Source organism: Ovis aries, chromosome 2, assembly GCF_016772045.2.
Source record: "Ovis aries strain OAR_USU_Benz2616 breed Rambouillet chromosome 2, ARS-UI_Ramb_v3.0, whole genome shotgun sequence".
In the NCBI taxonomy this organism is placed as follows: domain Eukaryota; kingdom Metazoa; phylum Chordata; class Mammalia; order Artiodactyla; family Bovidae; genus Ovis; species Ovis aries.
Window position 1 is genome coordinate 193,325,321 of NC_056055.1, and position 24,227 is coordinate 193,349,547.

Genomic DNA, 24,227 nt, shown 5'->3' on the forward strand with positions numbered 1-24,227 from the left:
CTGTGTATGGTAAGACACATCCTTTACTTATAGTAAAAGAATTGATGTCCTTTGCTTACGTCTAGTAGAATCCTTTAGTCACCCTTCCACCTTTGCTCTCATGATAGCAAGAATACATCACCCTTATAATCAAAGAATATTTAGATGAGACTATAAAGAAAATGAAATACTAAATGTTAATACTGATAAAGAAGGTATACACACATCTCTCTTGTTGATATGTCTTTATCTAGAAAAAATAAGAAACTAATAAAAAATTCTAGAATGATAAACAAGATGACACTTTTTTCTACACTGGTAATAACCATCTCAAACTGAAAATGGAAATAATATTGCATTCAAAATAGTAAGAAAATATTTTTAAAACTTAGGAATAAATGTAAAAAGAAAGGTACATGTTTTACATCAATTAAACTAGGGTCATACTGAAGACTGTAAAGATCTGAAAAGGTATAAATTAAAAACAACATAAAATAAACATAACAGAATTTTAGGATGTGGGACTTTATCCTAAAAATGTTAATTATCCCAAAATGAATACACATTTTTAATGCAATTGCAGTTAGTCTTCCAAGTGTTGATTTTGGAGAGTTTGGATTGGAAGAAAGAGGTAATACAATTCATATGAAAGAAATGTTTCACAACGGTTAAGAAAATTACAAAAGCTACTTAATTTTTCAGTGCTTAAAATATATCAGGGAATTTTCTAAGTGCTCTATGTTTTATTTCACTTAATCTTCACAACAATTGTTTGTGATCAATGCTATCACCCTGGTTTTACAGATAGGCACGATGAGAGAGAGAGATGAAGTAGCTTGAAGCCAAGTTTCAATCCGACTCCACAGTGTGTGTTTTCAACCAATTAACCACCAAGTCATTGTCACCAAGCTGGGGGGAGAAGGACTTGCCATACAGGATGCTGAACTATACTACAAAATGTAGTATATTTATAAGGTATAAATATACTATGTAAAATACTTTATAATCATTAATTTTGACATATATCTAGACTAGCAGAGCATAACAAGAGAGTGGTAGAGAATTATAATATAAAAAATGAACATACAAAAAGCATTTCAATTCAGTGGGGAAAAAAGATTATTTAAAAGTCTTGCTGGTATAATTGTCTATTAATCCAGAAGAAAAGTTGGATCTTTATATAAAGAATTCTAAGTAGATTAAAGATAATTTTTTTAAAAGTAGAATAAGTCAGGAAAACATGTATAATTTAAGAATTGGGAGACTTTTAACCAAGGCTAGACCCCTTGAAACTATACAAAAATATGAATTTTTCACTACATTTAAAGATTTTTTTTGGTATGGAAAAAAGATGTCATAAAGCCAAAAGACATATAGTAGATTGAGGTAATTATTAGTAACTGTTATTTAACATGAAAAGTATTCTTAGTGTTTTTAATATATAATCATTTGAAACTGATACGGGATAGCCCAATAAAAGAAAGTGAATGGAAAATTGACAGAAGAGCACATCTAACTAACAAATAAATATGAAAAAGGATGACCAGCTTCACATGTAGTCGGAGAAAAGCAAGCAAAGTAAAGAGAGATATTATTTCCTGACAATCAGGTACGCAAGATGAAAAGAAATGAAAATTCCTACTATTAATGAAGATATGGGAAAGAGGGTCTTCATAGACTTTGCTGATGGAAATGTGAACTTTACAACCTATTCAGAAAGCAATCTTGACAATGTCTATTAAAATTCAACTATATCTTTGGACTAGAAGGTCCGTTTCTAGGAATCTATCCCATAAAAATAAGAGCATTAGCCCATAGGGACACACGCACCAGGTTGTTTGTTACAACACTATGGTAGAGAAAAGCTGGAGGGAGAAGGGGATGACAGAGGATGAGATGGCTGCATGGCATCACTGATTTGATGGACGTGAGTCTGAGTGAACTCCGGGAGTTGGCGATGGACAGGGAGGCCTGGTGTGCTGCGATTCATGGGGTCGCCAAGAGTCGGACACGACTGAGCGACTGAACTGAACTGAAAGTGCCTGCTCCACTCATGGGAATGGCTCGACGAAGTACAGCACATCCACTTCATGGACCATTTGCTACCATTAAGATCTAGAGATTTCTGTGATGTAAAGTTTAGAAAGTAGAGAAGTGATTAACACAACTTCATTTTTTTCCATGACAAGATCCTGTCTTCTCATTTACAAAATTTCAGAGAACATATAATGTTCATGGGGATAAATTACATATGTTCTTATTTTATTTAGAAATAAGATATAGGTATGGAATAGTGCCCATTGATGTTAACACTGATGTCTTTGCGGGGTGATGGTGTGGATGGGGGTGAGGAGAAAGAGAAATCGGTAATAAAAAAGCAGCATATATTATATCCAATTTATGGTAGACTATATGTGAATGTGCAGTAAAAACATGAAAAGATAATGACGAAAATGATAGTGGTAGTAATTTTATTTTGGTGGAATTTTAGGGAATTTTTAGTTTCTTCTTAGATTTTTCATTATTGTCTGAATTTTCACAAAGACATGTTATTTAAGCAATTAGGGAAAAATTATAAAGCTATTTCCATGATATCAAAAAAGTCCATTAGTAAAAGACTTTTAAATTAATTTACATATAGTGTGAAAATTAGAAAATTAGACCTCTTACATCTAGAAGTGGAAAACCATTCCAATCGGAAGAAATAAAACCATTCTCTGAAGACTGCTGACACTTATGAAGCAACCCTCAAAGTGACCATTAAACATTTTCCACTGAACAAAAATCCGGAATCTATTTGAATTGTAGCGGAGGCATTAATACTGTTCAGCTACTGAGAGAAATGGAAACTGAAGGGTTGCTAATAGCTCATGAATAATGGAAAGTGATGCCCAAGTGACTTATTACTCAACTGTGACCATAAGTTGGTCTAGAACTGGTCAGAGCCAGTTCTAAAACTGGGAATCATAATGTTGGTTTACAGATACCCAGAGTGACACTTCAAAGTGATCTTGAGGCTTAAAATGCAAGTCACAATAACATGTTTATATTTAAAGGGTCACTTTCTTTCAAGGCCACATTAGTAAAGATACTAACCCGGTGGAACTTGTCCTTCAAGGCCTTTTAAACTGACTGGCTCTGATTTCCAGGACTATTTGTACCATCAGCATCCATCAAAATGTATTCGTCTCATTCCTACACTCCTTGCTCATGCAGTGCTAATAATCAATGTAGTTGCCTCTTTTTCCTATCATCTTGGATGAAAACTCCTATTAAGCTGTACAGGTTTATATAGTTTACTACCTGAGGGCGTAAATCACTTGAGGTGCTGAAGCCAGGCCATTGTGGAGACATGGTTTACGCAGAAGGCACTGGAAAGTCCTCAGCATTTGAGGTCAGAATCAGGGTTTTACCCAGCCCCACCGTTAACTGTGACATTAAAAAAAAGCCACTTTACATTTCTGAACTTTGATTTTTCTCCCCTTTAAAATCTGTACCCTGCCCTCTTAAGTTGTGAGAATCAAGTGGGATGTTCAGAATATCCGAGTCAATCATTAAACAAAGGTCAATTATGTTTTGCTCAGATTGCAGAGGCAAAAATATCCTTTGAAGAGGAATTTTTAAGTGCAAAAATACTAATACTAATAAAAGACACCCATAATCACAAGATCTGGAGATAACTGATATTAACATTTAATGTGCCATTTAGTTTATATTTTCCATGTGCAGACATTTAAGAAAACAAAATTTAGACACACTTTATATATTATTATATATCTGCTTTTCCATTTAATTGATAATTAAATTACAATGTCATTAAAACATCTACAATATCATTTTTAATAGCTGATGAATGGCTGCTTTAGCCCTAATCTATTGAATAAACTCTCCACTGTTGACATGTAGATTATTTATAATTTGTCACCATTAAAATGCTGTGATATATTGATTAAACGAACATTGCTAAATTACAGTATTTAGATCTTGTTCATTTATGGTTTTCCTACTTGATATGTCAGAAACTAAGAGAAGTTTATTAAAGTGTTTCACTTTGATGTCTCTTATTTCTTCTTGTATTTATAATTTTTACTTTATATTTTGATTCAGTACTATTTGGTGCATACCGATCTGTGAATGTTACATTTCTATTTGAAATTGTCTCTGATAAAATATTTGTCCCGATTATTGCTTTTGAACTGGAATTTGACATTGTCTAACCACCTCAGAACCACCAAGAGGATTAAATGTTATACATTCGGAGTACTAAACCAGTGTCAGCTCATTTCTATTTTATCGGGATCAACCTGGTGACTCAGAGGGTAAAGTAGCTGCCTACAATGCAGGAGACCTGGGTTTGATCCCTGGAGAAGGAAATGACAACCCACTCTCTTGTCTGGAAAATCCTATGGACTGAAAAGTTTGATAGGCTACAGTCCATGAGGTTGCAAAGAGTCGGACATGACTGAGCAACTTCACTTTCACTTTCATTTCTATTTTATTATTTTTATTATAACAATCTATAGTGACCATACTCTCTTTTTGTCTGCATTATTTTTACCCAACCTTTTCCTCCTTATACCTCATTTTGGGCTTTCCCAGGTGACTCAGTGGTAAAGCATCTACTAATTCAGGAGATGCAGGAGACCCAGGGTTGATCTCTGGGTTAGTAAGAGCCCCTGAAAGAAGGAATGGTAACCCACTCCAGGATTCTTGCCTGGAAAATCCTATGGACAGAGGAGCCTGGCAGGCTACAGTCCATGGGGTGGCAAAGAGTCGGACATGTCTTGGTGACTGAACACACACATATACCTTTTAAGGTGTTGTTGGTAAATAGCATGTCACTGAATTTTGTTTTGAAATCTGAAATTTCTGTTTCTAAATAAGAACTTTCTTACCCTTAAGAAGAGTTCAATCCACTTGCATTTACTGCCATATTCATACGTTCAGTTGTACTCTGTCACCTACTTTTCTATTTCCTTTGCCTGTCTTTTGTTATAGATAGCCCATACTTCTTTTCTGTCACCTTCTCCACTATTTGGGAAGGTACAAATACTGTTTTACATGCTTATAGCAATTATCATTGAATTTATCAAAAGTTCTTTTGTGCCCAGTAGTTCACAGCCTAGTTTCCACCACCGTCTCCAGGCGGATTACCTCCCACCCACCCCATACTCCTGTATGCACTGCTGCATTGACAGAAGAGGCTGTACAACTCCCAGTCTGTACCATCTGTAATTCCACCATTTTCACTTGCACCAATCACAAGATGCCTTGACTGTGTGATACTACCATTGAAACTTCATTTTAAGTATCTGAAGTAGAAGTTAACTTTCATTGTTTTGAAATTCCCATGTCAAAAATTTACCATACTTTCCATATCTAAATGATTTCTTTATCATCCCAAGAAACTATTCTAGGGATGCTGGAGCAGCCATGAAGAGATGCCCCACCATCCAAGGTAAGAGAAACCCCAGTAAGGCGGTAAGTACCAAGAAAGGGCATCAGAGGGCAAATAGACTGAAACCACAATCACAGAAAACTAGCCAATCTGATCACATGGACCACAGCCTTGTCTAACTCAATGAAACTAAGCCATGCCATGTAGGGTCACCCAAGATGGGCGGGTCATGGTGGAGAGGTGTGACAGAATGTGGTCCACTGGAGAAGGGAATGTCAAGCCACTTCAGGATTCTTGCCTTGAGAACCCCAATGAACAGCATGAAAAGGCAAAAAGATAGGACACTGAAAGATGAATTCCCCAGGTCGGAAGGTGCCCAATATGCTACTAGAGATCAGTGGAGAAATAACTCCAGAAAGAATGAAGGGATGGAGCCAAAGCAAAAACAATACCCAGCTGTGGATGTGACTGATGATAGGAGCAAGGTCCGATGCTATAAAGAGCAATATTGCATAGGAACCTGGAATGTTAGGTCCATGAATCAAGGCAAATTGGAAGTGGTCAAACAGGAGATGGCAAGAGTGAACATCGACATTCTAGGAATCAGCGAACTAAAATGGACTGGAATAGGTGAATTTAACTCAGATGACCATTATATCTACTACTGTGGGCAGGAATCCCTTAGAAGAAATGGTGTAGCCATCATGGTCAACAAAAGAGTCTGAAATGCAGTACTTGGAAGCAATCTCAAAAATGCAGAATGATCTCTGTTTGTTTCCAAGGCAAACCATTCAATATCACAGTAATCCAAGTCTATGCCCCAACTAATAACGCTGAAGAAGCTGAAGTTGAATGGTTCTATGAAGACCTACAAGACCTTTTAGAACTAATACTAAAAAAAGATGTCCTTTTCATTATAGGGGACTGGAATGCAAAAGTAGGAAGTCAAGAAACACCTGGGGTAACAGGCAAATTTGGCCTTGGAGTACAGACTGAAGCAGGGCAAAGGCTAATAGAGTTTTGTCAAGAGAACACACTGGTCTTAGCAAACACCCTCTTCCAACAACACAAGAGACTCTACATGTGGACATCACCAGATGGTCAACACTGAAATCAGATTGATTATATTCTTTGCAGCCAAAGATGGAGAAGCTCTATACAGTCAGCAAAAACAAGACCGGGAGCTGACTGTGGCTCAGATCATGAACTCCTTATTGCCAAATTCAGACTTAAATTGAAAAAGTGGGGAAAACCACTAGACCATTCAGGTATGACCTAAATCAAATCCCTTATGATTATACAGTGGAAGTGAAAAATAGATTTAAGGGACTAGATCTGATAGACAGAGTGCCTGATGAACAAGGGGGGAAGGTTTGTGACATTGTACTGGAGACAGGGAGCAAGACCATCCCCATGGAAAAGAAATGTAAAAAAGCAAAATGGCTGTCTGAGGAGGCCTTACAAATAGCTGAGAAAAGAAGAGAAGCAAAAAGTAAAGGAGAAAAAGAAAGATATACCCACTTGAATGCAGAGTTCCAAATAATAGCAAAGAGAGATAAGAAAGCCTTCCTCAGTGATCAGTACAAAAATAAATAAATAAATAAATAAAGGAAAACAATAGAATGGGAAAGACTAGAGATACTAAGGGAACATTTCATGCAAAGATGGGCTCAATAAAGGACAGAAATGGTATGGACCTAACAGAAGTGGAAGATATTAAGAAGAGGTGGCAAGAATACATAGAAGAACTGTACAAAAAAGATCTTCATGACCCAGATAATCGCAATGGTGTGATCACTCACCTAGAGCGAGACATTCAGGAATATGAAGTCAAGTTGCCCTTAAGAAGCATTACTACTAACAAAGCTAATGAAGGTGATGGAATACCAGTTGAGCTATTTCAGATCCTGAAAGATGATGCTGTGAAAGTGCTGCACTCATTATGCCAGCAAATTTGGAAAACTCAGTAGTGGCCACAGGACTGGAAAAGGTCAGTTTTCATTCCAATCTCAAAGAAAGGCAATGCCAAAGAATGCTCAAACTACTGCACAATTGCACTCATCTCACACGCTAGTAAAGTAGTCCTCAAAATTCTCCAAGCCAAGCTTCAGCAATATGTGAACCATGAACTTCCAGATGGTCAATCTGGTTTTAGAAAAGGCAGAGGAACCAGAGATCAAATTGCCAACATTCACTGGATCATCAAAAAAGCAAGAGAGTTCCAGAAAAACCACCTGGGAAGCTCACTTCCCACATTACTTATTTATTCTCCATACTATCAATTATGTCCTTTCTTACGTCCAATGTTTTTTGTTCTACTGCTTCTTTTTTTCCCTCCTTAAAATCCCTTCCTATATCTCCTTCTTTTCATATTATCTGTTTGCAATTTTTATTTAAACCTGTTTATCTCTTTTATATTTCTGTTGTTATTTTATACACATGGTTTCCTGAAAAACTTCATATTATGCAGTAGATCATTTTCAGAAGTATGTGGTTTTTTTTTTTTTTTAATACATCCTTTTGAGCTTGCCAGTCTCTTGTTAAGAGGATTTTTTTCACAAGATTCAAGCATGTATCTTTAGGCAGTGTTTCGATGGATGAATATGGGGTTGATATTCCTAATTTAGTTTTATTTATGTGTCTGATACTGTAAAGATTTTACTCGTATTTTTGTATTTAACCGTCCAGTCGTTTTAGGTTTTAATGTTGTATGTCTTTGTCCTTTTCTCCTCTAATGTATTTTATCCAGAAGCTTGGAGAGATTTTTATATACAATTGTAAACTTCATTACCAAAGTCAAAGGCATGATTTCCAGGCACTATGGTAAACTGGGAAGAGAAATCTTTAGGGATGTGCTGAAATTTAAATCTCTTGTCAGAGTTCCTAAAAGCAAAAATAGAAAGCCCTGTTTCTCTTGCTTATAGGGTTGTTTCTATTCCAAGCTGAAGCATAATTTGATTTTTAAAAATTGCTTGTCACTATTTTACTGTATTAGTCTCATGATATAGTAATATGTCTTTAAGGTCAATTAAGCTCTATTTTAATTTGAATGAATTTTCTCAGACATTGGGGAATCTGTAGGTTTTCCCATGCATGTTTTTCATCACCCCAGTCTTTCAAATATATGTAGTTTCATTTGCACATTTCTGATGAGCAAACTAGATTTGAGAGTATGAGTAATGGGTTGCTAAGTTTTCTAAGTATCAGAGCCTCTATAATAGCTTTTTGATGTAATATACCAAGGAAACAACCATGTAATCTCCATTTTGTGAAAAAAATACATGCATCCATCTCTAATACATTTCAAAAGATAAGAAGAAATATACTAAAGTATCAACCATGGTTGAAATCTGCATGATAGCATTATGGATAGTTTATTCTCTGCCATATTTTTCAAACTTCTTATAATTAATATGTATTACTTATATAACCAAAGTAAAAACTACTCTATTCTAACTGAACAAAACTTTAATGATGAAGGAATTAAACCAATTAATTTTGCTTTTCCCATGTTCAGTTCCAACTAACATTTATTTTCTCGGAAAGGATAAAAGTAGATTGTAGATACAAAATTTTAGTGGTCATTTCTCACTCAGTTACCAAAAAATAAAAAGGCATTCACAATAGGCATATGTGAAAAGATTTTGCCATACAGATTAATGCTGTGCTTTTCAGACATGAGCATTTTATGGACCAGAAACAGTAGAACTTTTGGTGACTAATATAAAGTTGCAAACTTTTTATTCTGCTTAAATGAGTATATAAGGTAAGCTTCACAAATATTGCCATGCACATCCTCATTTCATGAAAACAGAACATTCTATCCCAAGGATACAAAATGTTACAGAATTTTTTAAAAATCCCTTAAAAGGAATAAATTTGACTTTGTAAATTTTCTTATTTTGCTGCTGACCAGTGAAGATTTTATTAAGGATGGGCCCTAACTAATGCTTGATGCTTCCTGGACTAAGACTTGGTTCTTCTGGTGACTAGACAAAGAAGTCCAAAAGGAATCTTACCTGGCTCCATAGAGATAGAGTAATGGTTGGTATAGAAGCAGGTGTTTGAGACGGAAAGGAAAAATCAGACTTGGTGTTATTTTCATGGAGAAGACCTATCACCCAATGTTTTTTCAGTTCCTCATAAATTCTATTGATAAAATATATTAAATACATATTTAAATCCCCACATAATAAATGATAGATTGTGGGAAAATAGTTTTCAAAACCTAACACTGTGACGGATAACTAGCTAGAATCCAAACTTCATCACCTCTACCACGACCAGCCTTGTTCAGTATGGCTAAACAGTGTGATCTTGTTAAAAACTAAGCGGGATCAAACCACTCCACAACCAAAACCTTCCAGCGGTTTCTCATTTCAAAATAAAGGCCACAGTCTTTACACTGTCCTAGCCAAGCCAAGGTCATGAGTTCATGGGTACATATGTCCCAATTATTTTTCATTGTCATTAAACAGTCTTCAAAAACATGATGTTAAATAAATGTGTGTTACTGAGTTATCTGGCAAGGCCACAGTTATGGTACTAGTTTCCTGTTATGAATATTCAGGGTGTTCCTAATTTCTAAATGGTAGTATTCACTATCCTTGCTAATCAGGCTTCCCAGGTGGCTCAGTGGTGAAAGAATCCACCTGCCAATGCAGGAGACTCAGGTTTAATCCCCATGTTGGGAAGATCCCCTGGAGTAGGAAATGGCAACCCACTCCAGCATTCTTACATGGAGAATCTCATGGACAGAGAAGCCTGGCAAGCTACAGTCCATGGGATCGCAAAAGAGTCGTACATGATTGAGCAACTGAGCGTGCGTGTGTGCACACACAGGCATCCTTGTTAATAATATGAATGGAAAATAGCTAACTCCTAGCTTCTGGAGGGGGACAGTGCTGGCATCAGCAGAGAGGCTTATGATAGTCTAGGTGTATCACTGGGATTTGCTGTGAGCTCTGCAGAAGAAAGATCTCCCATCAGCTTTTCTGTTACTGAGGAATTTTGATCAGGTCATTATAGCCTCATCAGTAACATTAAGAGTTGGATTAAATGATGTTAGAATTCCAGTTCTCCTAATTTTTGTTTTGTTATTAACAGGTCTCAAGCCAAAAATAATTAGCCATCCATTAGAACACAGATATTACAAAAGCACTTGTAACCCTTGGGGTCTCATTTGTGCTTTTGTGGCTTTGCTGGCAAATAAATCACTCAGTACTGGGAACTTTTCCAACTTGGCAGAGCAGGAGACAAATCAAAACACATGCCTAATTCTGTTTAAGTTTTATGGTTTAGTGACTGCATAGGAAAAAAATTAAAATGTTCCAAATTTAAGGAGCTTTCTGAAAAAAAAAATGTGTATGAGTCAACAAATCATTTTAGGAAAAGCAAACATACATCCTTCAGGAGCAGAGCAAGACTGCATTCGTGTGACAGCATGCCTACGCCCAGCATTAGAATTAGGCCAGATCCCGTTAGGAATATTACAGTATGTGGTGTGTACGCGTGCTAAGTCACTTCAGTCATGTCCATCTCTGTGTGATCCCATGGACTGTAGCCCACCAGGCTACTCTGTCCATGGGATTCTCCCAGCAAGAATACTGCAGTGAGTTGCCATGCCCTCTTCCAGGGGATCTTCCCGCCCCAGGAGTCAAACCTGCATCTCTTCTCTCCTGCATTGGCAGGCAGGTTCTTTATCACTAGGGCCACCTGGGAAGCCCACAGTATATGGAGCAACCTCATTTTTATGAGAGAGCATTCCTGGAATCCTCTAGGTGAGGAAGATATTGTAAAGCAAACTGTACAGGATGTTGCTGTCTGAAGAGGTGCCATGCTTAGAGCTCGGTGATACATCTATTGTGTCAGTCAAGTGATATCGGATTTGATAGTGATCTGCTGATCAGCATATCTGCTGAATTCAAGTACATCTATACATTTAACACCATCAGCAGAAACTTGTGACTGCAAAGAATATAGGGTTTTGGGGAGGCGGGTTCTTTCTTTCTTTTTTTTTTAATGCAGTGTTCAGGGAGGTCAGTAAGACAAAAAGTGTTCAAAAGTTTCAGAGGGACTTCCCCGGTGGTCCAGTGGGTAAGAATTTGCCTTGCAGTTCAGGAGATGAGGGTTCAGTCCCTGGTTGGGGAATTGAAATCCCACATGCCTCAGAGCAACTAAGCCCATGAGCCCCAACTACTGAAGTCCACGCGCCACAACTAGAGATCCCAGGTGATGCAGTGAAAATCCCGAGTGCTGAAACTAAGACCTGACACAGTCAAATAAATGCATATTTAAATATTTTTTTAAATGTATATACATAGACCAATTTTGAAAAGGTTCAGAGATCAACTTTCTTGTTCTGTGAGATCTGTAGTGTAATGCGTGCATGCTAAGTTGCTTCAGTCATGTCTGACTCTTTGCGACCCTATGGACTATAGCCCACCAGGCTCCTCTGTCCATGGGATTCTCCAGGCAAGAACACTAAAGTGGGTTACCATGCCCTCCTCCAGGGGATCTTCTTGACAAAAGGCTCAAACACACATCTCTTATGTCTCCTGCATTGGCAGGGAGGTTCTTTACCACCAGCACCACCTGGTAAGCCTGTAGTCATTTTTCATTCCCAATGTCAGATCTACTGTGATGACCTCAATATGTACTGCAAGCATGTTTATGAGCTGAAATTCCCCCAAATCATCTTTATTTCCTCTTTGTAATTATCCTGCCTGTTACTAGTCTACCGTGTCATTTACACTCAGTTCTAGATATGGCAATATTTATAAAATAACACATATTGAGGGATTTTTGAGTGCCAGGCACTGTTCTAAGCTCTTTAGATGAATTACATCCTCTAGCCCACAACAGCCCTATGATAAGGGGTATGGCCGTACCATTGATCAGGCAGAAATGCAGATATAAGGATAGTGAGGTGCAGAGGGATGGAGTAGCTTGTCAAAGGTTACACAGCTTGTAAATCAGAACCAGGAGTCCATCCAGGTAGTCTGATTCATGAATGCATATACACTTAAAGATTATGCTGTTATTTTTAAATTGTCCCCACTTCTTAGTTTAGTTTTGATATATATATTTGAAGGGCAGTGATTATGGCTTAGCCACTTACCCAGGTTAAGCAGAAATATTCAAAGTATAATTCTGTTTTTCATTGTCTCAATCTGAATTATTATCCACCCTTCCTGCTGTTCTACTGTCTGGTCACAGAAAGAGAATCTCAATGATAGCTCTAGATTTTTATCAGGTATTTATGATGTGGGGAAGTCACACATTTTCTATAGGCTGAAGCATCTCAATTTCTATAGACTATTTCTTACTTGATCGATGCCCACATATTACAAAAAGAGGTAGTTTCTATGATCTCTGAAAACAAAGAGGTAGTTTCTATGCTCTCTAAATTATGTAATTTATGAAGCATACAAAAATGAAATAAAGAGATTATCTATCATTTAATTTATGGAGATGTAACAGAAAAAGGGGAGCTTATTTATCTGTAAATGTAATGATAGCTGCAGTGCTGTTCTACATGAATATCTGTTCTTTTGGAAACTGATACTTTTTCACTTACTTGCAGTGATGCTTTGAGAAACAGAATCAGAAACTGATTTTGGTGTGTTCAGGATAAATCAGTCAAATATGAAATGAAGAGGAGGCGGTGGGGGAAGAAGAAAGGGACGTGAAATAAGGTTTATTTCACTTCAGCTTGTGCATGCAAGTTATACGAGGCTAAGCAGATGAATTTTTCTTACTTAGCAAAAGGAAACCTTTTGGTCAGCATCAGCAAAACAGGGGTGATGAACAGGCTAAAATGAGAAAACAAATTTGTGTCTTGGGACCATGATTCTGTGGTTGGACCCAACAGGTTTAAACCAGCCAAAAGGTCACAGCCAAAGTAAGTGCTATTCACTAATGGAAACTCCCCTAAAATTCTAAAACTCTGGATACATACCCCTAAAAATTTGATAGAGAGTCACTAACAAAATAGCTTTTTAAAATTGAATTTTCCATGTCTACTAAACTACCTGAATAATCAGACTGCATGTGACAAATCTTTTTCCATTTGGCAAAAACAGAAACCTCCTGGTTTCTAATGGAAAATTACAAAATATTAGCTTTATTTACTTTCCTATTTGTCAAAGGCACTCTCCACCTTTCTGAATGGTTCACATACTGACTAGTATTAGCAATCAGCAGTGTGTTTCTGCTCCTGAGAAAAAGCAGTGCTTTTAGATACTTGTTGAGTGGTGGTATGCTGGGTATGCAGTAAGCACTTTCCCTGATTACCTGTGGTTCTCACACACACCTTGGGAGGCAGGTGGATTTATACTCATTTTATAGATACAGAAGAGAGGCAGAAAAGAAGTTCTGATGAAAATTCAGCTTTTCAGGAAATTTATAAAATATAAAGAAATATTTTTAAAGAGAAGGAGCAAAGCCTGAATGATGTTCTCCATTTGTGCAGCTAAGACGAGGAGGCTTTTTGAGGGGCAGTCATACAACAAAAATCTGTTGAATACTACGTGCTAAGTCCTGTGTTCAGTTTGTCTGTCCTCCCTTTGATCTCATTTAGTTCTCTTCTAAGTAGTCTGATTAAGACAAATGCCATGAATCACTAGTTCACAGAGGGGGAAATGAGCATCCTCAAAGTAAAGTGGCTTCCCTGTTCACTGACCTTGTTAGAAGCTGACCTGAAATCCAGACCAAATTTTCCTGTTCCTCCGGAAGTCTTTCTATCATGGTGAAGGGAGAAGGTTACACAGGTTGGCCATTCTTTAAGTTTTATGTTGCATTGAATTTATCTTATGCCAGCGGTTTTTAAAATGTTCTTGAGAACATTTTATTTCTCAGTCCTGTTATTTCCTATGTCCTACTCCATCTCTCAAAACAACCCCAGTAGTTTTATGTGTTTATGTTTTCATTTAGAGTTCGATTCTGGCTTTCTTGTTTGGAGTGGGAGCAAGTGCGGTCGACGGAGGCTCAGCACACACAGAACAACCATTGGTGGCCAAAGGGCTAATTGTAGACCCAGAAATATTGACTAAGGAAACCTATTGATATTGACAACAAGTTTGCCATTGTTCACTTTCTCACTCAACATGGTCAATTTTCTAAGACTTAAAGTCTCACAAGGGTCTCTTGATCAACTCCCTGGAAACAAATATTCTGACTTTGCACAATGGCAATGTACTTGGTTTATTCATCACTGACTTTGAGGGTGTGTCAACACCCAAGCTATGCTACATGGCCTTTGATAAGCTGTTATATTTCCTAGGGTGGGGGGGCCTATTCACAAAGAAAGATCACAATTAGCAAACCTCTGGTTTCTAATCTGAGCTGTCACCTTCCACCAAAGATCCAACAACTAACAGCACCATCTACAAGGCCCCTGCAGCAAATGCCAACCACACAATAGCCTCAGTCTCCCCAGAGAGACAGTGCTTCATGCCTTTCCTGGCATGGACAGTCCCTCCCAGTCCTCAGTCTGCACAACTATATGCCAGTGCTAGGATAAAAAGGTCCCGTTCAGGCATTTATTCAACAAGTATTCCAGTACTAGTTTTGTGCCTGTCTCTGTGATAGGTGATGGGAGGAAAGTATATGAAATGTGTTATACCAGGAATGGTAAAAGGAGTCCTTATTTTCCCTGGGAGCCTAAAGAAGTCTCTAGAAAAAAGGACTTGGGACGGACAGGGAGAGGAAATACGATTTTAAAGTGGGAACATTTATTGGCCACTTACAACTATATTATCAAGGAAAAGATGTATGTTTTTCAACAGATACAACTGAAGCACTGGATCACAGAGTGAGTTTTCATAGTTTGTAGCACCATATTAGATTAATTTAATTATAAACATAATATTTCAAATGCAGAATTTTATGCACAGAATTCAAAAATACAGATTTTATGTGCATGCCTGTGAGGGTAAAATTTCAAAATTAACTTATGGTTTTGAAAGACCAGAGAGATATCACATCTGGGAGACAAACTCTTATCCATCCTGTGCTCTCTCCCCTTGTAACTCTCTATCTTATTCTTTTTTAGCTTAGACATCTACTTAATATTTCAGGGAAACATGGCATGAGTATTAAGAAAAATATAAATTAAGGATCAGAATATCACAAGTTTTATGAACATAATTTGCTTTTGTACTTCCTGCATATTCTAGAGTATGGGAAATTATTAAAACTTATCATAGACCAAACTTATTACAATATGTCCATGCTGCTGGAATACTACTCAGCAACAGAAAGGAATAAACTCGAGTAATTACAATGCATTAAAGATGCCATGGGGTCACAAAGAGTCGGACACAACTTAGCGACTGAGGGTGCCAGTTTAAATGGACAGTACAAGGTGTGGTTATATTTACATAAAAACGCAAGGGTGTCCTTGGTGGTCCAGTGATTAAGACTCTGTCCGCCAGTGCAGGGGATGGGTTTGATCCCTGATCCAGGAAGAGCCTACATGCCATGGAGCAACTAAGCCTGTGCGTGTGTGCGTGTACGTGTGTGCGTGTGTGTGTGCACGTGTGTGTGTGTGTGTGTCCATGCGGGTGTGTGTGTGCATGTGTGTGTGTGTGCCTACACTCAGTTGCTAAGTCATCTCCAATTCTTTGCAACCCCATGGACTGTAGTCTGCCAGACTCCTTTGTCCATGGGATTTTCCAAGAAAGAATACTGGAGTAGGTTGCCATTCTCCAGGGGTTCTTCTCGACCCAGGGATTGAACCCAGGTCTCCTGCATTGGCAGGTGGAATCTTTACCACTGACCCACCTGGGAAGCCCAGCTAATTCTGTGTGCCCAAGCACCACAACTACTGAGCCTGTGCTCTAGAGTCCAGGAGCTGCAATGACTGACCCCACTGCTGCAACTGCTGAAGCCTGAGGGCCTAAAGCCCATGTTTCACAGCAAGAGAAGCCACTACAATGAGAAGCCCAAGCGCCACAAAGGAGAGGAGCTCTGGCTCACCACAGCTAGAGAAAGCCCATGTGCAGCAACAAAGACCCAGTGCAGCCAAAAATAGTAAAATAAATAAATTAGTAAATCTTAAAAAAAAAAACAACTTAATTCTATTTTAAAAGAAAAACAGCCTCTAAGAAATGCAAGCTAACCTTTAGCATGCAAAAGGAGATAGGTGGTTTCCTGTGGAAGGAACCCAGGGCAGGAAGGGGTATACAGGAGGACCCAAGGAAGTTTTTAGAAGTGATGATAAAAATGTTCATATCTTGACTGTGGTAATGGTCTCATGAGTGGATACTTATGTCATAACTTCTCAAATTGTACACTTTATGTGTGTACTATATGCCATTATACCTCAATATTATTAAAACTATCATAAACTATATTTTTCAGAGAAATATAAACTCAGAATTGGGGAAAGTACCTATGTGTGTATGCTATTTGAGGCACAGTCTTTAGTGTCAGAAAAGCTGAGATTGAATCTTAGTTCTTTCACCTCCTAGCTGTGTGACCTTTCTACGCCTCAGTTCTCTCATCTGTGAAATGGGGACAATAGCAGTAGCTACCTCAGAGGATTGTTGTGAGGATTAAAAGAGCTAATGAAAGTAGGTATCAGAATGGACTCCACATACACTAAGCATGCACCGTTATTCTAAGATGTATTCAAGAACAGGTAGGAACATGTATGGACATGTAAGCAGATAATGTGGCACAATCGACATAGAATATAGGATAGTAATGAACCTAAAAGAAGCAATGAACTGATCTATGAAAAATGAGACTTTTGTTTTTACTGTTATTACTTTCTCAAACATCATCTTAGTTTTAACAGCCATGTGAGGTAAGGCTTATTAGTACCCCCATTCTATAGCTAAGAAAACTGAAGCAGAAGTGGGGTAAGTCATCAGCTAATGAATGGAACACAGACACTCTCACTTCAAGTCTAGGGCTCTCGAGCACCTTAAACCTGAAGAAATCACAAGAAGGAAATTCAAGGTCATTTCTCAAATGTAGTTAATAAGTATTCTGGGACTCAGAGTAAATGGACAATTTGTAGTCCTATGTCTATATCTATGTATTTGTAGAGCAAATATTAAGGAAAAGCATCTTTCTCCCCTGCACCCCACTGCCAGTCCCCTGTGCTCCCTCATGTGAAGAGCACGCATATAGTCCTCCATTGCTCTGACCCGTCTTCCCAAGACTCAAGTGCATGAGTCAAGGGTGACCACAAATCACCTAGTCCAGGTTCCTATGTCTCTTCACATTGCTTTCCTACCTCTGTGCCTTTGCATACATGGCTTTGTACATCTTTCACACCTCTGTTTATGAAAATCCTGCCAATGCTTGCAGACATTACTGACGCAACTTATTTATTCATTCATTCATTCCACAAATTTGTATTAAACAACAGGTATTGCCAGGCACTGATCTGGATGCTCGGAAAACCACACCAAATAAGCATCACCTCCCTCCATCTTTCCCTTCTTTGAATCTGACCTTCACTTTTATACTGTGAAGTGAAATGAAGTGAAAGTGTTAGTTGTTCAGTCCTAGCCCACTCTTTGTAACCTGTGGACGGTTTCTCCAGTCCAAGAATTCTCCAGGCAAGAATACTCTTCCTGGGATTGAACCCAGGTCTCCCGCATTGCAGGCAGATTTTTTTTTACCATCTGAGTTACCAGGAAAGCCCTATATTGTAGTTGTTCCTTTAACCTTAGAGCTATGATAGGTTCAGGATATAGCACTTGAGATGTGGGAGGCAAACTCTTATTTGAAATGTATTAATTTAAGAGAAAGGAAAGTGTTGAATTTGATACAAATTTTAAAAAGTTTGATGTAAGCAATGCTCAGAAATTCACACAAGGGAGCCAAACTTGAACAAGGATGAGCTGGTTTAAGAAACTCAAGGAAAGTTTTGGCCTCCCCAGAGAGATGCACGAAGGCAACTAGACGTCACTGGGGACAACCCTCACCATCTCTTGTCATTTGGAAGAGGGATTAAATAGGTTAAGGACAAGAATTAGGGAGTTTCAACAAAAGAACTTGGGAAATAGTATCAAGGAAAATAATTACAGAGATCAGCATAATGAAAATCTGTGGAAATTTAAAATGTTTTTAAAAGCAGCTTTTCACAGAGAAAGTTCTCCCCAAGAGCCACAGAGAATGTTGTATGAACGTTAGAGGTTTTTAAAACAGAGAAAGTGAGTTATATAGAGAAAATGTTTTCATACGTATTTTTACGTCTTTTTCTTCTGCCCAGAACTGCCACAGACTGGAGGTTCCCCTAGACTCTAAGGCCTAGAGTTTATGGTTGATCAAATCTGATGTTTAAAATACACTGTTTCTTAAGAAAGCTGTGGTCTGAGCAAAGGTGTGATATACAGGAAGCTGCTGTTAGAATTTAGTCTGGGTCACAGTTGTTTTACAACATAGGTAGCTTTTTAGACTTCGTTTAAGCAACTAAATTGCAATATAGACAGGAGAATAATTTTCAGTGAAATTAATGAAATACCCCCAAGCCTTAAGTGTGGTTGTATGTAATGCTCGGCTGCTAATAGCATTTCTAAAATTGAACAAGACATAAAATTTTTAAAAATGTATAGCCTGAAGTTTATTCAAGATCATGATAATGAGACCATTAACAAAACAATGTTCAAAACCAATACAGTATTGTCAAGTAAAAAAATAAAAAATAAATTAAAAAAACTATTTTGCTGGTTATTTGTTACACACATATTCATTTTTCTTATGGTCTCTTCCATATCTAAAATATTATTTTTCTAGGATGCCTATACATATACTGTGATAAATAGATAATATAGTATTCTCTGTGTATAGTATAGATAGTAGGAAAAACAAAAGAAGAAACAATATGTTAAAGAAAAAAGCATTTAAAAGTTTCTCTCTTACTGTTCTTTTATCACCTCCTCCATGAAGTTCAACAGGAAGTTACAACTCTCAGTTGCATAATTTGTGTTTTCCATTTTCTGTTTTTCAGCTGAGCCTTTATTAGAAATATGAAGTCAGTTCTAGTGAGAATACCACGACACAACTTATCACATATGATGTCACCTTCGTCTCAGGCAGAGCCCTGGGGCTCTCCCTACTAAAATATATCACTAAATAGTGTTATTAATAATGCCCCCTTGAAGGGTAGAGAAATTAGAGATTCCTTTGGAGGAGGAGACAGCAAATATGAAAATGGAAGAGGACAGAGTTCTGCTTTCATTCAATTTAGCAATGAACCGGCATTTTGTTGGGTCAGGGGAAGGTATGTTCCCACCCCTAATGGCAAAATTTCATATGCTTTGTTTTCAGCGTGGTCATCATTGCTACTCCAATTTTGGGCTCCAAAATCACTGTGGCTGGTGACTGCAGCCATGAAATTAAAAGACACTTGCTCCTTGGAAGAAAAGCTATGAACAACCTATACAGCATATTAAAAAGCAGAGACACATCACTTTGTCAACAAAGGGCCATCTAGTCAAAGCGACGGTTTTTCCAGTAGTCATGTAACACCATGACATTGTGGTGTGAGAGCTGGACCATAAAGAAGGTTGCATGTGAGAGCTGAACCATAAAGAAGGCTGAGCGCCGAAGAATTGATGCTTTTGAACTGTGGTGTTGGAGAAGATTCTTGAGAGTCCCTTGGACTGCAAGGAGATCCAACCAGTCCATCCTAAAGGAAATCAACCCTGAATATTCACTGAAAGGACTGATGCTGAAGCTGAATTTCTAATACTTTGGCCACCTGATGCAAAGAGACAACTCATTGGAAAGGACCCTGATGCTGGGAAAGTTTGAAGGTAGGAAGAGAAGGGGGCGACAGAGCATGAGATGGTTGGATGGCATCATTGCCTCAATGGACATGAGTTTGAGCAAACTCTGGAAGATGGTGAAGGACAGGGAAGCCTGGCATGCTGCAGTTCATGGGGTCGCAAAGAGTTGGACACGACTGAGTGACTGAACATCATCATCATTGCTAGTATTATTTTTTTTGTTCTCAAAACTGATGTGGTAGTATACATTAGTTTATTTGATTAAAAGGTAAATTTGTTGATATTTTCCTCTATATTCCACATTTTTTTGACAAGCATGGAAGTGCATTACTTTTATAAACATAAAAAGAAAAATTACCTGGTTTTCAATTCTTCCAACACTTAAGGAACATCTGTGATGTGCCAGAGATTGTGCTCAGTGATGGGGAAAGTTGAATAAAACACAATTCTACTGTCATATAAATTCAGTTCATCAAAAAACAGTTCACTAAAAGATCATTTGTTAAAGTGATTTCAGGCTGTTTGCTCTCAAAAACTCACAATCTAATAGAAAATATAGATGTGTAAACAGCCATGACATGTCTGCTTTATTAGTGGTGTGAACAAAGATACTTTTCAAAGCCCAGAGAAGAAAATAACTCTTCTTAGGAGTGAGAGATCGATCCAATGAGAGAGTATGATTTGATCTGGGCTCTGAAGCAGGAGCTGGATTTAATCTGTATTGTGTCCTCTAGTTTTTCTTCATGACTTTAAGCAGGATGATGAAAAGGGTAAAAGGCTAGTTTAAACTCTAGGTTTTGTTCCAAACTAAGCACTGAGGTGTACTTCCTTTTAGTTTATGTGCTTTTACCTTGCGCTTATAAGAATTTCTTTTTCATTGAAAGGCATTTTACTTTAAATACAGTAGTATGTACATGTCAATCCCATACTCCTAATCTATCCCTCCCCACTACCCCATAACCTTAAAGTCTGTGAGTCTGTTTCTGTTGTGTAAATTCATTTTTATCATTTTTTTAGAAGTATTTGAACACAGCCTCCTCACACGTACAGCCTCACTGAAGCAAAAAGAGCAACTCCATTCTCCCAGCTCCATAATTTCTTAGTTAAGCAGACACAGCCCTGAAGTTGGACGAGTTTTAAGTCCTGACCTCACTCAGTAAGATGCCTCAACTGCACCTGGAGTAGTCATGTGTACACTGGACTCTCCCTTGTGGCCGGTGGTCATGTCTTGCCTCATGATGTCAGATAGGATCATAAATAATGCCAACCCAAGAGGATGAAAAACTGGATATGTCTCAGCTGAGGAAGGGTCAGGCTCACAGGCAGGTAGGACTTGGCACTATCCTGCAAGCCATGTGGTGCGAACCAAAAAAAAAAAAAAAAAAAGTTTAAAAAACAAGAAAAACAAAGCAGCTGTTGGTCCCTAGGATGACTTACTGTGACTTGTAATAAAACAACCTAGGCAGTCTCACATCAGGACACAGTGTCATACAAGAGATCCCTGTTTGTCCCCCAGTCTCATGCATTTGTGCAAGGCATAGCCTGTCAACCATACTTCAAGACTTTGAAAGTTCTACTGTTTTGAAAAGCATCTGCATTGGCTTTGTGCTTAATGCTACTTTATCAGACTCCCCAAAAGCCTATGCATCATTTTTATCGTGTCTCATTAGGGTCTTTATTCGCCTGTGTACAGTTGGACAGGATGATGCTCCCACTGTAGCAAAATTGCAATAGCTTATAGTTCCATGTTTCCAATGAGGATCTTAGGCTACATTTAACTATTTGGGGGCCCAGGCTGGTACATAACCTTGGTCCTCAGAAATAATGCCTTCCTACCAATGCACAGTGAAGAATTCCTTAATAAATTAGGAATCATTTTATGTACATTATACCAAGAATATAATAATTGTATACATCAATTCTTGAGGGATCCAAAAATGTACTCTGATTCTACATACTAGGTCTTCTGTTGCCTTTTCAAGCAGGATTAAGTGAAAATGCCAGAGAAGGTTGTGTCTTTTATGTAGTAGTGCTTAATTCTTGCAGGAATAAGAGATTGGTCAAATGGAATTAATGGACCTATGGTCATGGAACCCATGTTCAAATGAACCTTATGATCATGAGATAAACTTTGAATGATACTGGATTATCAGAAAAATAGCATTTGCTTGGAATGTATCCTGCTTATAACGTGAAATACTTAGGTAAGGGCCATGACTGACAGATGGAAATCTTGATGGTTCCTTCCACTGTTTCCATCCCCAAAGCAAGACAAGTACACATGTACCCTTGGTCCATTGGTGTTGACAAGAGGGAAACAGTTTGATAATGTAATAGTTTTAGACCTAGGATCTGGAATCCCCTTCTCTACAGGATCATACTGGCCACTACATTCCAACCTGAACTCAAGCCATCATCAGCTGGTCTTGTTGATATACAATTACTTTGCAATCTAAAGTTTACGTAAAGAAGAATCAGCTTAGTCATAATAAAAAAAAAACTATAGCCTAACTAAAGTTGAGAAATGTTAAAAGTTGAGAGTAGTATAGAAAATTATCTTCTAATAAAATAACTGATTTATAATAAAATAGGAGAAATAACCTCAAAGAATTAGAAAAGTTGTTCTTAAACACACTGCATTCAATTAAGACAAAGATGGCATATTTTAGGAATGGTCCTTAATGGTTGAAGCCTACTCACAGATTCAGCTCCAGTGTAATTACTTGCAATTACTTATTTAATTTCCATCTGCTCTGGTAGATTATACACACCATGAAGTCAATATCCCCAACATCAGCAGACTGCTGGCAAAGAACCTCCTCAATGCATACTTGTTGGATGAATGAATAAATGAAAGTAAATTTACTCCAAGTTCTCATAACGGATGACAACGGATTTGAGGGAGATGGTAAATAAACCCTTGGGAATCATTTCCACTGGAAAAGCAACTCACTTATCCCCTACATTTAAAGTGGCAGAAAATAATGGAATCCATTATATGTGAGATCTACACCTGGTTGTTCTGCATTACTTTTGATGAGTTTCCATCTTGGCTACACATTATAGTCATCTGAGGAGGTTTAAAAAAAAACCCATCTGAAACAATCTCTGGGGTGGGGTTGGCTGAGCATGGTGAATTTTTCAAGGTGTTTCTGATGATTCTAATAAGCAGGCAGTGTTGGGAACACTGATGGAAAGGCACGCTTTCCCAGACTTGTCTGATTATAAGAATCACCCAGGTTGCTCAGTCTGCAATCAGCCCGAGTGGTTTTTAAAACTTTGCCAGTTTGGAAGATAAAAAGTGCCCTCTGTTTTGTTTCGACAGAGAAGCACTCATTTCTAATTCTTTAAGTCCATTTGACTTCAAATTTCAGCTTCTACAGAGTTGCAATGCTTCTAATTTAGTGTCAACACAAAAGTAATTTACTTCAGGACTATGTTCCAGGCTATCCTGGGGCACTTCTTCTTGTCCTGAAACAATACTTCCACAATTTTCAGAAGATTGTATCTTTATTTCTGTAGGTCAATGTCAGTCTATCTAAAGTAACTGCAGCATGTGATTGTCAGGGTAAGTTGTTTGGACACAAAGGGCTGGGGGAGTGGAGAGGAAGGAGAAATCAATGTGGATTTTTAATGACACAGAAAGAGGTCTTGGACTGGAACTTAATAGATGATGGGAGGAAAGGGGAGCAGAGGGCAGGGCAAGTCATGAGCAATGCCTCTATTCTAGGCATATGAAACATTCATAAACTATACCCACCATTATTCATATTGTCTTCTGTTGCTTCTGCCTGGAATGTGTTGCTCCTTTGTAAACTTTGTGAATCTTACCTTCCTATCCACATCCCCAAACCACATTCTTGACCTGCTCAGTCAGAATTGGAAGTGGGTGCTAGAAATTTTTAACAAGCTCCCCAAGCGATTTTTATAATGGAACGCTAATTTAGCATGATGAATCTTTCTACACAATTCAAGAGGAAGATAGATGGGACAGAATGTCCCCAAAGAGAACCAAATGCAACAAACAAGTGCTTCTGTCGAAATAAATCAGATATACCATTTTTCATGTATCAGCCTGGCAAAGATTAAAACACTTTGCA

General features: G+C 37.9%; 1 protein-coding gene across 6 annotated transcripts in view; it reads right to left on the reverse strand.

The window, feature by feature from the left end:
- Positions 1-24,227, reverse strand: part of STAT4 (signal transducer and activator of transcription 4) — a 104,592-nt gene that overhangs the window by 57,042 nt on the left and 23,323 nt on the right. Inside the window, exon 2 of one of the 6 annotated variants that reach the window (XM_042244005.2) lies at positions 19,259-19,352. The exons of the other annotated variants lie outside the window; for them this stretch is intronic. The gene's annotated coding sequence lies outside the window, so the exon portion shown is untranslated. The remainder of the gene's footprint in view (positions 1-19,258; positions 19,353-24,227) is intronic. 6 annotated transcript variants of the gene reach the window in all.